Raw genomic sequence first — 14267 nt, 5'->3', positions numbered from 1 at the left:
TTTGGTTTTAGGATACAGCTGTCAGTACTTGAGGTTACTCCTGCTTTGTGTTTAGGAATCATTTCAATGATGAACAGGGGACTATATGTCACATTCATACCTTGGTCACATTCAAGGTATGCACCTTATCTGCTATACTCCAGTATAAAAAATGTACTGAGAAAAAAAGGAGCTGGAGTGATAGTACAGAGATTAAGAGGACTGAATTGTACTTGGTTGATCCCAATGTAGATCCGTGGCATTGCATATTGCCCTATGAGTATTGTCAATGAGTGATCCTGGGCTACATAGGTAGTAGTAAGCCCTGAGCACTGCTGAGTACAGACTATACCAAAAAACAAACAAAAACAAAACAAAACAAAACAAAACAAAAACAAAACAAAAACAAAAACAAAACAAAAACAAAAACTTGTTTTAATTTTAGAACAAATATGTTATACTTGGTTTTCTGCTGTTTAGTTATTTTAGTTAGCATATTCTCTTAATAGGATATTATATTAGGCAAAACAACCATTGTGTAGACAAGAAATGTTTTGCATTTGAAGTTTTTCTATATTCCCTTACATTGCATACAGAATAGACATTGCAATCTCATCCACTAGCCAAGTGATGAACAATAAAGTTATTTTCAAAACCTATACCGGTATATTATTCTTAAAATTTCTCTTTATATTTTAAATAATACTTCTATTTGATTAAAAAACAAGACACTAAGCTTTGCAGTTTTAAAGTGTTCAACATTTTCTTTAAAATGAAACTGAATGATAGGTAATAAAAATGATCTTATTCTTTTTCTGAGGTAGAAGATGAGCACAAGCATATTTTTATACTGATATCCATTTTCCCACAAAAATTGTCTTGCTGCATTCTTTCCAGTAATAATAATAAGAATTCCACTCATGCTGAACTATTAGTTCAGAAAGATTATTTCAGGGGGAATAAAACTCTTTCTGATCTCAATATATGTGGCAGAAAGATAAAAAAGCAAAACCTAAAAAGGGGTCACTGTCCACTAAAAACATCTATTTGTTTTACTAACTTGCTAAGAATAAGAATGCTCAACACGTGCTCACTTCAGCAGCACATATACTAAAATTGGAATGATATAAAGAAGATTAGAATGGCCCCTGTGCAGGTTAACATGGAAATTCGTGAAGGTTCCATATTTTTTTTTAAAAAGAATGCTCAACACAGTGTCAGTAAATAGGGGATAATATAATTACAAGAAATAAAGCAAAGCTAGAGTTTGTAAGTCTACATTTATAGAGTAGATGAACAACAAACTTCCTACCCATAGAAATTTTAAGTTTTTAGCATAGATAGATAGATGACAGAAGTTCTTTGAGAATGTTAAAAAATGGGTAAGATAATTGATAAACAAACATTTTTGGGTAGCTAATATGTAGCAAGCATCAGGGATCAAACATGATTCATAATCACCCTTTGTTAGTACTGTAAAAGCTCCTAAGGAATACGCTCCTAAGGACAGGCTCTTGCCTCTAAAAAGCTTTAGTAATAGCAATGAATAATTGGGAAGAATGCAAGGAAAGGTTGTAATGATAAATGCTCCAGTGATTAACACTAAATGATCGTGTATTTTTTGAGCAATTACCCAGATATGGAAACCATATTTGACATTATGTATGAAAATAAAAACTTTTCAATCACATAATGTTATTTCTAAACTTTTAAATTAAGTTCTAGTTAAAATTAAATGTGTGTTGCTTCAAAGCCAAAAGTTGGGGTAGGGCAGAGAGCTAAAAGAGTTGGAGGGCATGCTCTTCTTGCATGGGGCCCATGTTTGATCCCTGAAAAGCATCGTCTCTCAAGCACCACCAGAAGTGACGCTGCTATAAATCAGGACTAGCCCCTAAGTAATGATGAGTATGACCTCAAGCCCTAAAAGATAGTAAAAGATTTCAACCATAAAAAAATTTGAATTCAAAGGGTTATGTATTTTAATCCTATGTACTTCTGAGTTTTCACCAGGAAAAATACTTTATATTTTTTAAATACAGACATGAGAAATATATGCATCCATTGACTAAATAAATGCTCTTAGTTAAAAGTTTATGAAAAGAGGAATGACAAAGGTAGATCATTTAAAAGGGTTTCACAGTGTATACTATTCTTCAGGAAGAAAGGAATAGAAATGAAAAGGATGTTCTCAAAAATAGGCAACAGGAAGTATTCTAAACAGGAGGTATGTACAGCATGAAATAAAGCAGAAAAATAAGCCAAGATACAAAGGATAGACTCAGAAAGAACCTCAACTCGCTGAAAGAAGAGTCAAGTACTGTGTGGGCTTTAGATCTGATAGCAAAAACAAAACTACAGAAGTGAAAAACAAAACTTAGGAGAATATCTTTGTGATTTTTTTCATCAATGAAAAGCATGTTCTATATGAGAAAAAAACCTGATAAATTAAGACTCCAGTAAAAGAAATACTTTTTCTTTAGAAAATAAAAACTACATAAAATATTTGCAAAATAACTATATAATTAAGGAAACCCAAAATTACATATAACAAATATTTAGAACTTAAGAAAACAGCCTGTGTTAACAAAATAAGCAGAATTAGTCACTAGGAAATAAAAATTAAATAGAAATTAAAACTAGAAGAGATAATGTGACACATACACTATTGTGAATAATAATCAAAAGACAAACAGTAATTAACAGTGTTGGTAAAAATCTGAAGGATATGCAATTGTTATATGTGGTTGCTGGGCATACCAAATGAGTTATCACTTTAGAGACACTTAGTAGCTTTTTTTTGGACCTGCCAATTGTGCACAGAGGGCCAGAAAGACAGTATTTGGCTAAGGGGCCTGATGGTTCAATGCTAGGGCTATTGGTACTGCTGAGTCAAGTAGTATAATATTTGTGTAAATAAACAATAATTGTGTAAATAATTTGTGCAAATAATTCTAAACAAGTCACTTCCAGCAATGGCCCAAACCAGGTAGTCCTCAAAATCAGGGGTCACATAGTGCTAGGATCAAACTAGGAGTCCTGCACAAACAATTAATTTACTTGTTAACCCTAAGCAGTCTACCTAGGTGCTGGGTAGATTTATAAACCAAAAATATCCCATGTGGAGCAAGAGCAATATAACAGTGGGCAAGGCACTTGCCTTGTATATGATCAATTGGGCTCAATCCCTGGCATCCCATCAGTAATTCCTGAGAGCAGAGATAGGAGTAACCCCTGAGCATTGCTAGGTGTGTCCAAACAATAAACACAATTTTTTCCTATGGAATTCACTTATTAGTTTATAGACATACACCCAATCAAAAATATAGTCATGTAGATAGACAGATGAATCTTCATAGCACCTTTGTTTATAGTAGCGCCAAACTAAATAATCCACATATATAAACTGGTGATTGGAAAACTATGAGTACATCTGTAGAATGGAATACTACTCAGTTAAGAGACTTACATTATCAATACATGCAAGAATTATTTTTAATGGAAAAACTACAACAAAACATTATAAACACTTCTCAAAAGCTAAAAGAAAGGAATTGAGCTTTCATATGACATGGATATTCCACTTCTTAGAATCAGCCTCAAGGGCCAAACTATTCAGAAGGCCTTTTGTGTTCCTATGTTCATTGCAGTGCTAGTCACAATAGCCCCAAACTGGAATAATTCAAGTGTCCCGGAACAGATGAAGTAACTATGTCCATATACACAATGGAACAATTCATCTATAATACTATTCATCTATAAGAAAAGATAAACTCATGCAATTTACTGTTACATGGATATATCTGGAGAGTATCATGATGAGTGAACATAATCAGAAAGAGAGGGACAGGGACAGGATGATTTCTCATATGTGGGATATAAAAGAATAGTAGAGAAATAATAAATGCACAAAGGAGACAGAAATTGAGAACTAGTTTTTGGAGGAAACTATCCTGGAGCGGGGATTGGGAAAGGAACTCTGGGATGATGATAGAGGAAGTTGAGCATTTTAGTGGAGAGTGTATTCTGAAATGTTTCATGTGATAAAACCTACTAATAATGTATTTTAATCCATTTGACTAAAAGAATGTAAAAATGGAAAAAATACACATTGATTACATTTAAATTAGATATTTAAAAATCTACTCCATAGAAATAAAAAATAGTTTTGTCATTCTTTTTTTTTTTAATTATTTTTTTATTGTTGATTTTTTGGGCCACACCTGGAGGTGCTCAGGGGTTACTCCTGGCTGTCTGCTCAGAAATAGCTCCTGGCAGGCACGGGGGACCATGTGAGACGCCAGCATTCAAACCAACCACCTTAGGTCCTGGATTGGCTGCTTGCAAGGTAAATGCCGCTGTACTATCTCTCCGACCTCTAGGTTTATCATTTTTAAAGCCAGAAATAATAGGAATCTTAACTGTAAAGCCAGCTCAAGAAAAGTTTTTGGAGAAAATGGGAATATAATCTTGGTTATATGATATAGATTTTTGCTAAAACTCATCAAACTATACCTGAAAGTTGATTTTTTCAGTTGAATTTCACCTATATTGCAGTAAACAAACAAAAATACCCCTCCTATCATTATAAAACTAATAGCTTTTACGTTAAATAAAGAACTTGAATTTACTTGTTACTATGGGATTTCTGTACATGTAATTTCAAAATAATATAATTATTTCATAGTCAAGTAACTTACTACATTTTATAGTGTACAAAGAAAATAAAAGTACTAAAGTATGACTTCTCTTCAATATACTAAAGTGCTCCCCAAAAGAAACTTCCTTCCTTATTATCCTAAAAAGTTTTATTAGGGGGGCCAGAGTGGTGGTGCAGGGTGTAAGGCATATGCTTAGGAGGCACCGCTGTTGGATCCCGATCCCCCGGCGTCCCATGTGGTCCCCCAAGACAGGAGCAATTTCTGAGCGCATAGGCAGAAGTAACCCCTGAGTGTCACTCGTGTGGCCAAAAACAAAACAAAACAAAACAAAACAAAACAAAACAAAACAAAAAAGGGAAGTTTTATTAGGATATTTCCATGTCTGGCGCTCTTAGAGGAAAGGAGACAGGAGGTGCGTGCGTGCACGTGAGTGTGTGTGGTGTGGTGTGGTGTGGTGTGGTGTGGTGTGGTGTGGTGTGGTGTGGTGTGTGTGTGTGTGTGTGTGTGTGTGTGTGTGTGTGTGTGTGTAGCTTTATGGGCCACACCGGGTGATGATCAAGGGTTACTCCTAGCTATATGTTCAGATATCGCTCCTGGGTTGGGGGACCAGGGGACCATAAGGGAGAAATCGCTCCTGGGTTGGGGGACCATACGGGACACTGGGGGATCGAACCATGGTCTGTCCTAAGTTAGCGCATGCAAGGCAAATGCCCAACCACTTGCGCCACTGCTTCGGTCCCTACAGTAGCTTTTTTCTAACACTGTTTAGTTAAGTGGGATATAAGTATTTATCTCTTCATCCCATTTTTTCTTTTAAATAAAAATCAAACTAAAATCCAACAAACTATATTTGTATTACTTAACATTAAGATTATAATTCCATTAGAAGCTGTGATTTGCACCAATACCTGAATAAAGATAGAGATGTTCTTATTTTCTTTGAAATTAAAAAAATAAACAATTGGTGACCTTCTCTAACAGTGGTATTCATGGGCACAGCAGTCACGCCCAAGGACTGGGCATGAGATGTAGTGCTACTCAGACAGAGGCACTGGAGGTGACCAAGAAAAAAAAAAAAAAGAAAAAGAAAGTCAAAACCTGGGAAATGCATGGAGGGGGTCCGGTGGTGAAAGGAATCACAACTGGGTCTTGTGTGTGCAAAGCATCTGCTCCCACCTGAGCTGCTGTCCTGGCCCTCTCTAGTGACACTGATGCTCAAAACAGAGATTTGAATTCATGTCATTTAATGTTTAATAACTCATTATTTATATTTCTTATAAAATTTCAGATTTTAAAAAATACTAATAGAACAAAAATGTCTTGTGAGGGCTGTATTTCTGAAAAAGAACATATTTCTTCTTAGATGACTAATAAATTACTGCTAGATTTTCATGGCCTTAACATATAAAAGAACTGCAAAAGGGCCAGAGAGATAGCATGGAGGTAAGGCGTTTGCCTTTCATGCAGGAGGTCACTGGTTCGAATCCCAGAGTCCCATATGGTCCCAGGTGCCTGCCAGGAGCAATTTCTGAGCCTGGAGACAGGAATAAACCCTGAGCACTGCCAGGTGCGACCCAAAAACCACACACACACACACACACACACACACACACACACACACACACACACACACACACACACACAGAACTGCAAAAATGTTAATTATGAAAGTATTATAAAGAAACTATTAGAAAGTACAAATAAAGAACCTTTAATAAACAATGAAACTGGATTCAGAACTTCATTATAACTCAGTGTTACTGAATATATGAGATCCAAACAACTACCAACCTTTAAAATGTGCTTGTCAAGATGGCAGAGAATGGGGTGGGAGGGAATCTGGGAACACTGGAGGAAGTTGATACTGGAGGTGGAATTGCTGCCAGAACATATGTCTAAAACTCAACTCTTAATTAATTGGTAAATCATGGGTCTTTAAATTAAAAAAAGAAAACATCAATGTAAAACAATAAATGAAGCAATAAATCTCATTTTACTCCTATATATATATATATATATATATATATGATTGAAATTCAATCATGTCCAGTTGATTTGCAATGTTATTTGTAGCCATGAGGGAGTGTCCTTGGGCTGGGGTCCTTCTGGGCCTGAATAGATAGCATTCCACAGTCCATGATTAGGAGGGTAAGAGGAAGAACCATAAAGCATGATTCAGCAGGTGTATTGGCTGTAGTTTCTTGCTGAGGCATGTGATGTGGGGCTGGGAGGGTTACTTCCGATTTGGGAGTTTGGTGGTGGTTTATTGGAGCAGGAGGTTGGTCTCAGTACCTAATGAATTAATAACTGAGGGTAAAGAGGGTTAAATAAGGAAGTGTGATGGATCAGGATTGGGAGATGAGAGGATAGATAGATTTCTGAAGGGGAGAGGAGGAATAATACATAAGAGAGGATATATACAGTTTAAGCATAACTTGTTTACATTTTAGGTTTGGCAACCAGAGAGGAGTCCACTGCCTACAAACTCATGCCCACATAAAGACAGACATTAGTGTTCTATTCCTAGGTTGTTGTTGGAGGCCTGACCCTCATAGGCTGGGTCTGAACTTTTGAGATATGATTGAGTTAAGGAAAGATAAAAAAAATTGGTTAAGATATGGCCTAGGAGAGAAAGGGGTGGGAAACAAAGGATAAGAAAGAAGAGAAAAGAAGAATAAGTAAATATGGTAAAAATAAGTTAAAGAGAATTGGGCCAGTGTGTTGGTACTGGAGGATTGTCCTCTTTGGAGGCTCTTCATCACTGACAGGGGTGGGCTTTGATAAATAAAGGTTTCAGGATAATATAGTGGCTGGAGCTTTTTAGAATAAGCACAGGTTTCACATCTAGAATATTAAGCAATGTGGTGGTGAGGACTATAGCATGTAGTTATCTTATGTAGAATTGTCTGCTGCATCTTAAGTATAGAGTTACCTTTCCTAAGGAGCAATTGATAGCGAGAGCTTTTTCTTTTCTTTTCTTTTTTTTTTTAATAGATTGAACTGATGAGACTTCCTTTTTCCCTCTCTCCTTATTCTTCCTCACCAGCAGACACTTTTATAAGATTCCAGTTAGGACAAAAAAAAAAGAAAAGAAAAAAAAAAAGGAGGGAGGCAGTTAGATTACTTGTCCCTCTAATAATTATCACTAGAAAAAAACCTTCCATAGCAGGTAAATTAAAATTATTCAATGGCCTGTTATCAGCACAGATGATCTACTTTTTAGATTATTGCAGTTACATTCTGTTTTTGTTCAGAGGCAGTATGAGAAGTTTGAAGAGGGTAGGTTGGTACTATTCATAGACTGTAGTTCATGACTGCATTCATAATTTGACCTTCAAACGTCACTGAATGAAGTATGTTTTCAAGTAAAAGCACTTTCCTTTGGCACCTGTCTATCGAGGCTACAACTCCTGAAAAGAAATGGGACATAAGATACATTTGACACTGCTTCTAGAATGCTGCCACTCACGACTATCACACACTCCACAATTTTCACTTTAAGATAATTATTATACCATAGTCTTATACACTGACTTATGTTTTTCTTGACTACACATATTGTCTTTCCTGTAAAATTTTAATTTTTTCAAAGTCCTATTCTAGTGTAAAATCTGATAAGCATTTGTTCACCCATCCATTAGTTCATTTAAATCAGGGGTCCTCAAACTTTTTAAACAGGGGGCCAGTTCACTGTCCCTCAGACCATTGGAGGGTCTGACTATAGTAAAAACAAAACTTAGGAACGAATTCTTATGCACACTGCATATATCTTATTTTGCAATGAAGAAACAAAACAGATACAAATACAATATGTGGCCCACGGGCCATAGTTTGAGGACCACTGATTTAAATGATGATATAAGGGAAGAAGAAAGATCACTGAGGAAAAGTAAAGATTATTTCTGATTAGTAAAACTGAAAAAGGAAATAAAAGATATAACCCCCTTGGAGAACGAGTAATAATTTACAATTTTTGAAATTTAAAAGTATATATATATATGTATACTTATATATTTCCACTATAAGAGCACTCCTATATACTTTTAGGAAAAAAAATAAAAGAAAATATAGAGCAGGTCAAAATGGAGGGAGTGGGGGAAAACTGCCATTATTTAACTGGCTAGTCCGCTTTTCTTCAACTAGGTAGAGATACATACTATTCATTCTATACTGAAATACTTAGTAGTTTGCATGCATGTTTTAAAACACTGATATATTAAAATATCTAATAAGAATTATTCATACCATAAATTATTTTGATAATCTAAAACTTTTATGACAATTACTTGAAGTTTTCACCACATGGAATACAGTTTTACTCCAGATATTTTAATTTTTAGGATGAATAATGTTTTAATGAAGTAAACTATGAAAGAAAGGGAAAGAGAAGGCCAAGAGATCAATTAAGTCCAGGGTGAGGTGGGAAATGCCTTATGTTCAGATAGTAAGATCTCTCTTCTCAGGATAGTCAGTGGATCCTATTTCTATGAAAGTCAGTTTTAGACTGATTGCATATTATCAAAAGGAAATGTTGAGCCATTAAAGATTTCTTGGGAGAGGTATTAAGAGGAGAGCTGCAATTTAGAATATAATTCAAGCAAAAAATAGATGAATTGAAGGGACCATAATTCTAGGTGCTTTTAGTGAAGTTTTCTTGCTATTTTTTCCAATTAATTTGTTTCATACACTCCCTGGCTTCTTTAAAGAAAATACAACCTATTATTAAAATAGAATTATTTTTTTCTAACCCAACTTTTCCCATTATTATTCATCCACCTACATCCTATTCACTCTTTAAAATATAACTCAAGCATCATTACCTAGACAACGTGCTTTTTCTTGGTGTTACCAGAGTACAACTTGGCATGTATCTGTCTGAATAGTACAGCTCTGTAAAGAAACATGTCTGGGGCCTTGCTACCAGAATGAACACCAGGCATATGCTATATAGTGGTCTGTAAAAACTGAATAAATGAAAGCTCCCAAGTCTCTGATATTCAAATGTTACTTAAATGGAGAAGCAAAATTTATACTAGATTGTGAACAGACAAACTAAAACCTACAACTTAAGAAAGAATGAAAATCCATAAAATAGAAAATCACTAAGGAAAATAAGTCTATTTTTGAAACGTTCTCACAATAGGAAATCTATCAAAGCTAACAGCATTGGAGCACAGAGGCAGACTCATTAGAGAACCGCTTGAAATGCTCAATATTAAAAAAAATCAGAACTCACTGCCAGTGATCAAATAAAAATCACTAGCAATGTACACTCCAGAAGAAAAGTCCAATAAGATGAATGCTTTTAAAAATTACAGTCCAGGCACGGCAGATAAAGGGAAACAGAATTTAGAACGGTGGAGATTTTACAGCTTTCTATTGCTGTCAGCAGTAAATTACATTTTAAAGTGTTTCGGTAGAAATAGTCACTAAGAAAAACTGTGTAACACTGAACTGATAGCATATTTTAAAACATAATAGTGTGTCTCAGAAGATAATAAAGACTTGATTCAATCTAATTTTGTATATATTTTCAATTCATTGAAAAATAGTAAGTACACAAGCTTGACTAGTTTGTGGAGATAAAAAGGAGACTCTGCTCAGCTTCATCACAACGTAACCAGCACAGAATTCGTATAGCTTAGCACTTTTCGAAAACTAGCCTATCTTGCATTAAATGGCTTATGAGAAATAAATGGCTGGGTTTCAGTTTATATTCTTGTCAATGATAAAACTATATTAATATAGGGCCCGGAGAGATAGCACAGCGGCGTTTGCCTTGCAAGCAGCCGATCCAGGACCAAAGGTGGTTGGTTCGAAATCCAGCGTCCCATATGGTCCCTCATGCCTACCAGGAGCTATTTCTGAGCAGACAGCAGGAGTAACCCCTGAGCATCGCCGGGTGTGGCCCAAAAACAAAAACAAAACAAAAACAAAAAACAAACTATATTAAGATAGCTTACATAATTAAAAAGCATAGCCCACTTCCTCCTCTCTACCAATCCTTCTACCAGCAAGTAAACAAAGAATTTGTCTTAGATACTACTTTTTTTTTCTCAAGATATCAACTATCTATCCTCTTGGTCTCTATCCTTCATCTCCTTTGAGAGATAGGACGGAGGTAGGGCGTTTGCCTTGCATGCAGAAGGATGGTGGTTTGAATCCTGGCTGGCCGGAAAGGCGGCCGCCCCCTCGCCCGTCGCGCATCACATGTTCGTGGGGCACCTGGAGCTACACCACTGCAGACGACCTTTCTGGGTCAGGGTTTCCCTGCGTAGCAGAGCAGCTCCCTCGCTGCGATCTATTGAAAGTCAGCCCTGGACACAGGGTTTGTTAAAAAGAATAAAACAAAACAAAACAGAATCCTGGCATCCCATATGGTCCCCGGAGCCCGCCAGAAGCGATTTCTGAGCATAGAGCCAGAAATAACCCCTGAGCACTTCCGGGTGTGATCCAAACACAAAACAAAAGTCCTTTATCTCCTTTGCTATTTCTTTCCCCTGGTTTTTGTACCACATCTGCCAGTGCTCAGGGCTGACTCCTGGCTCTGTGTTCTGGGATCTATACTGTTGGGCTCAGGGAACCAGACAGAGCTGTCAGTGATCAAACCTGGGCTGATCACATGGAAGGCAAGCATCCTACCTGCTGTAGATTATTCCAGCCCCTGGCCTATCTCCTTGCTTAACCCACTGTAATTTGATGTCACTCCTGGCACATTATTCATGTGCTCCTCCTTCCCTATGGTCACATGTAATAGTCACTCGAGAATTACTTTTCTTCATTTTTTAGGAGGGTTGTAGACTATTGATGAACAACTCTTGAGAATCCTTTAACTTCTATGACATCTTTAGCTATAACCTCTTGATATCTTATCATAAAATTCTTAAACGTGAAATTTCTTCAAACTGAATCCCAGATGCTCTTTTTAGTTCAATCTTCAGTCTCTGTCCATATGATTTCATTATGCTTCTATTGCCACCTGTGTGCTTATTGTGCTGTTGGTTGTAAAACAAATCCCCCATGTTGTGAGATCACCCCAGGCACCGTATTTCTAACCCCCACACAGATGGGTCTGAAGAAGCATTGTAGTAATGAAGGATTAATAAACCAAGCCAGTCAGTAGAGAGTCATGGAGCCAGCCTGCTTTTCACCTTGGGGTCTCTGTCTGACCCCAAAGCCAGAACTATTCTTTCTTTATTAAACCCAGTACAAAATTCAAAGAGGCAGGGTAGGGTGGACCCAGGTGGACTTCTAAATATATATCAAAGGAAGAGGTTTATGTATAAGAGGAAGATGGGGGGATGCCTTTGTTTTGGGTTAATAGTCGGGTGTCATCTTCTAGTTGGTGACGGAGTAGTGAGCATAGGTACCTTTTGTTTATAATTCCTAGATATTTATCTCTTTAGATCCTTTAGTTCCAAGGCTTAATCTGTTTGCCTCAAGACATCAGTGTTTAACTCTTCTACATCATCTTGCTTCATTTTCTATTTTCTTTTAAACATTTTATTGAGATCCTGTGGTTTACAATACCATTAATAATGGTTTTCTTTTTTTTTTTTTTTTCTTTTTTGGTTTTGGGGCCACACCCGGCGGTGCTCAGGGGTTACTCCTGGCTATCTGCTCAGAAATAGCTCCTGGCAGGCACGGGGGACTATATGGGACACTGGGATTCGAACCAACCACCTTGGGTCCTGGATCGGCTGCTTGCAAGGCAAACACCGCTGTGCTATCTCTCCGGGCCCTAATAATGGTTTTCATTTAGATGATTCCTATACCACACCCATCACCAGTGTACTCACCCCCTCAAGGACTCCACTACTTTTCCCCTCAGCCCTCCCCCAATTCAATTATGTAGATTGGTTCTTCCCATTGTGTCGCCTTTGTCCCTTTAAGTTCCACATATGAGAGAGATCATTCTGTAATAATTCTTTTCGTTTTGGCTGTCTTTAATTAGTATCTTCTAGTTCCATTGATGTTGCTGCAAATTGCATGACTTAATTCTTTGTTAGAGCTGGCCAGCTCATGGTAAATACAGAAAAGTTCTCATTAATTGCCACCTCTGCCATGTTGCTATTACAAAAAAATGGTATCATCCCTCAGTTGCTGAGTTCATACTACTGACTAAGATTTCAATATATTTCTACCTTTATTTTCTATTCATGAAAAACACTGTTTATCCTGCCAAGTTTTTTCTTTTTACAAATTCAACTAGTTTTTATTCATAAAGTGATTCCATCCACTGTCACCTCAATTTCTAGCTTGTCTCTGATACCAATGCATTACATTGAGGAGTTTAATTCTACAAGATAAATTGATATTTCATCACTTTTTGTTAGGATTCCATTTGGTCTCCAGAAAAAAGTTCAAATTGCAGTAGTTTTCAGGGATTTTCATGATTTGGCTTTTGTTCTTCATTCTTTTGGTAATCTCTTTTATTTAATAATTATTACAATCTATTTTTTTATATTTTAAATTAGAACTGTTTTCTTACCTGATTCAAAGTGAAAATACCTTGGTGAAATAAAGATATAATCACCTATCTAATCTACCAGCATAGTTTATAGTTTGTGCCATAAAAGGGCAGATTCTTAAAAGTTCATGTTGATTTGTATAGCCTATCACTTTCTATAATACATTTATAATAATATTTAATATGTTTTAAAATTTTGACAAAGTATCAAGCTCAATGGTATAAAAGTCTCAGAATTTGTTTTTAGTTATATGAAAAAATCAAGACAATAGTTTCTGACAGCTGTTTTGCTCATGTATTTTCAAAAATCGTTAGATCTTCTTGCAGGGTTTCTTTGTACTTTTGGCTACAATTAACTTATTGAAAGCAAACTATTCCAAACAGTTGCATTATAGGACCATTTAGCAATGTATACTCTACTGTTCTCTTTTTAATTTCTTTTTTAGGAGGAGTGAGAGTCACATCCAGAGGTACTCAGAAACTACACCCTGCTCATTGCTCAGGAAAACAGGTGGGCTTTCTTCCTTACTTGGCTTAATACTTGCTAAAATGACAAAATATTTCTAAATTTTGGCTTTGGTCTTTGTAGCCTAAATATGATTCTCCATTAAAGAATTTGCATCTCCTTTTAAATTTTGAGAATTCTTCATATTTTTCAATGGGTTCATATTAACCTTGAACCTACATATGCTGTTTTTACAGTTTCTCACATTAATCACATCTTCAGCAGTGACACCAGTTACTGAAGATACATTAACACCTTTCATTTCTGAGCACATGTACCAGTTAGCCTTTATAGAATTATGTGGACGATATAGCAAGAGAATGTGATGAATGCCATTTTTAAGTGAAAACTCCTATGTGGTGAAATGAGTCAAAGGGAGAGGGACAGAGACAGAATGACCACTCTCATTTGCAGGATATAAAATAAAAGAGTATAATAATAATACCCAATGTCAATAGAGGTGAGAAGGAGTGCAGTTAGAGCAGAAAGGGGACCACTATGGCAATAGTAGTTGGAAATTAAATGATCAGTGGATAAGAACTGGTGCTGAAAGGAGGGAAAGTGATATCCATGATACCCCTTCAGTAAAATATTGAAGCCACTTTCTAAAAGGAGAAAAAAGGAAGAGAGAGTAAAAGAGAGAAAGAGAGAGAGA

The 14267-nt window shown here is 36.2% G+C and overlaps 1 protein-coding gene and 1 non-coding gene across 2 annotated transcripts in view; one reads left to right on the top strand and one right to left on the bottom strand.

Moving 5' to 3' along the window:
* Positions 1-14267, bottom strand: part of FER (FER tyrosine kinase) — a 430623-nt gene that overhangs the window by 35744 nt on the left and 380612 nt on the right. The window lies entirely within an intron of this gene.
* LOC126002316 (U6 spliceosomal RNA) lies at positions 1066-1171 on the top strand. Its single transcript, XR_007493060.1, has one exon. It is a non-coding gene; the product is annotated as a U6 spliceosomal RNA (small nuclear RNA).

Source organism: Suncus etruscus, chromosome 2, assembly GCF_024139225.1.
Source record: "Suncus etruscus isolate mSunEtr1 chromosome 2, mSunEtr1.pri.cur, whole genome shotgun sequence".
Classification (NCBI taxonomy): Eukaryota; Metazoa; Chordata; class Mammalia; order Eulipotyphla; family Soricidae; genus Suncus; species Suncus etruscus.
Note: the sequence above shows the minus strand (reverse complement) of the source record. Positions and strands in the feature narration are given on the sequence as shown.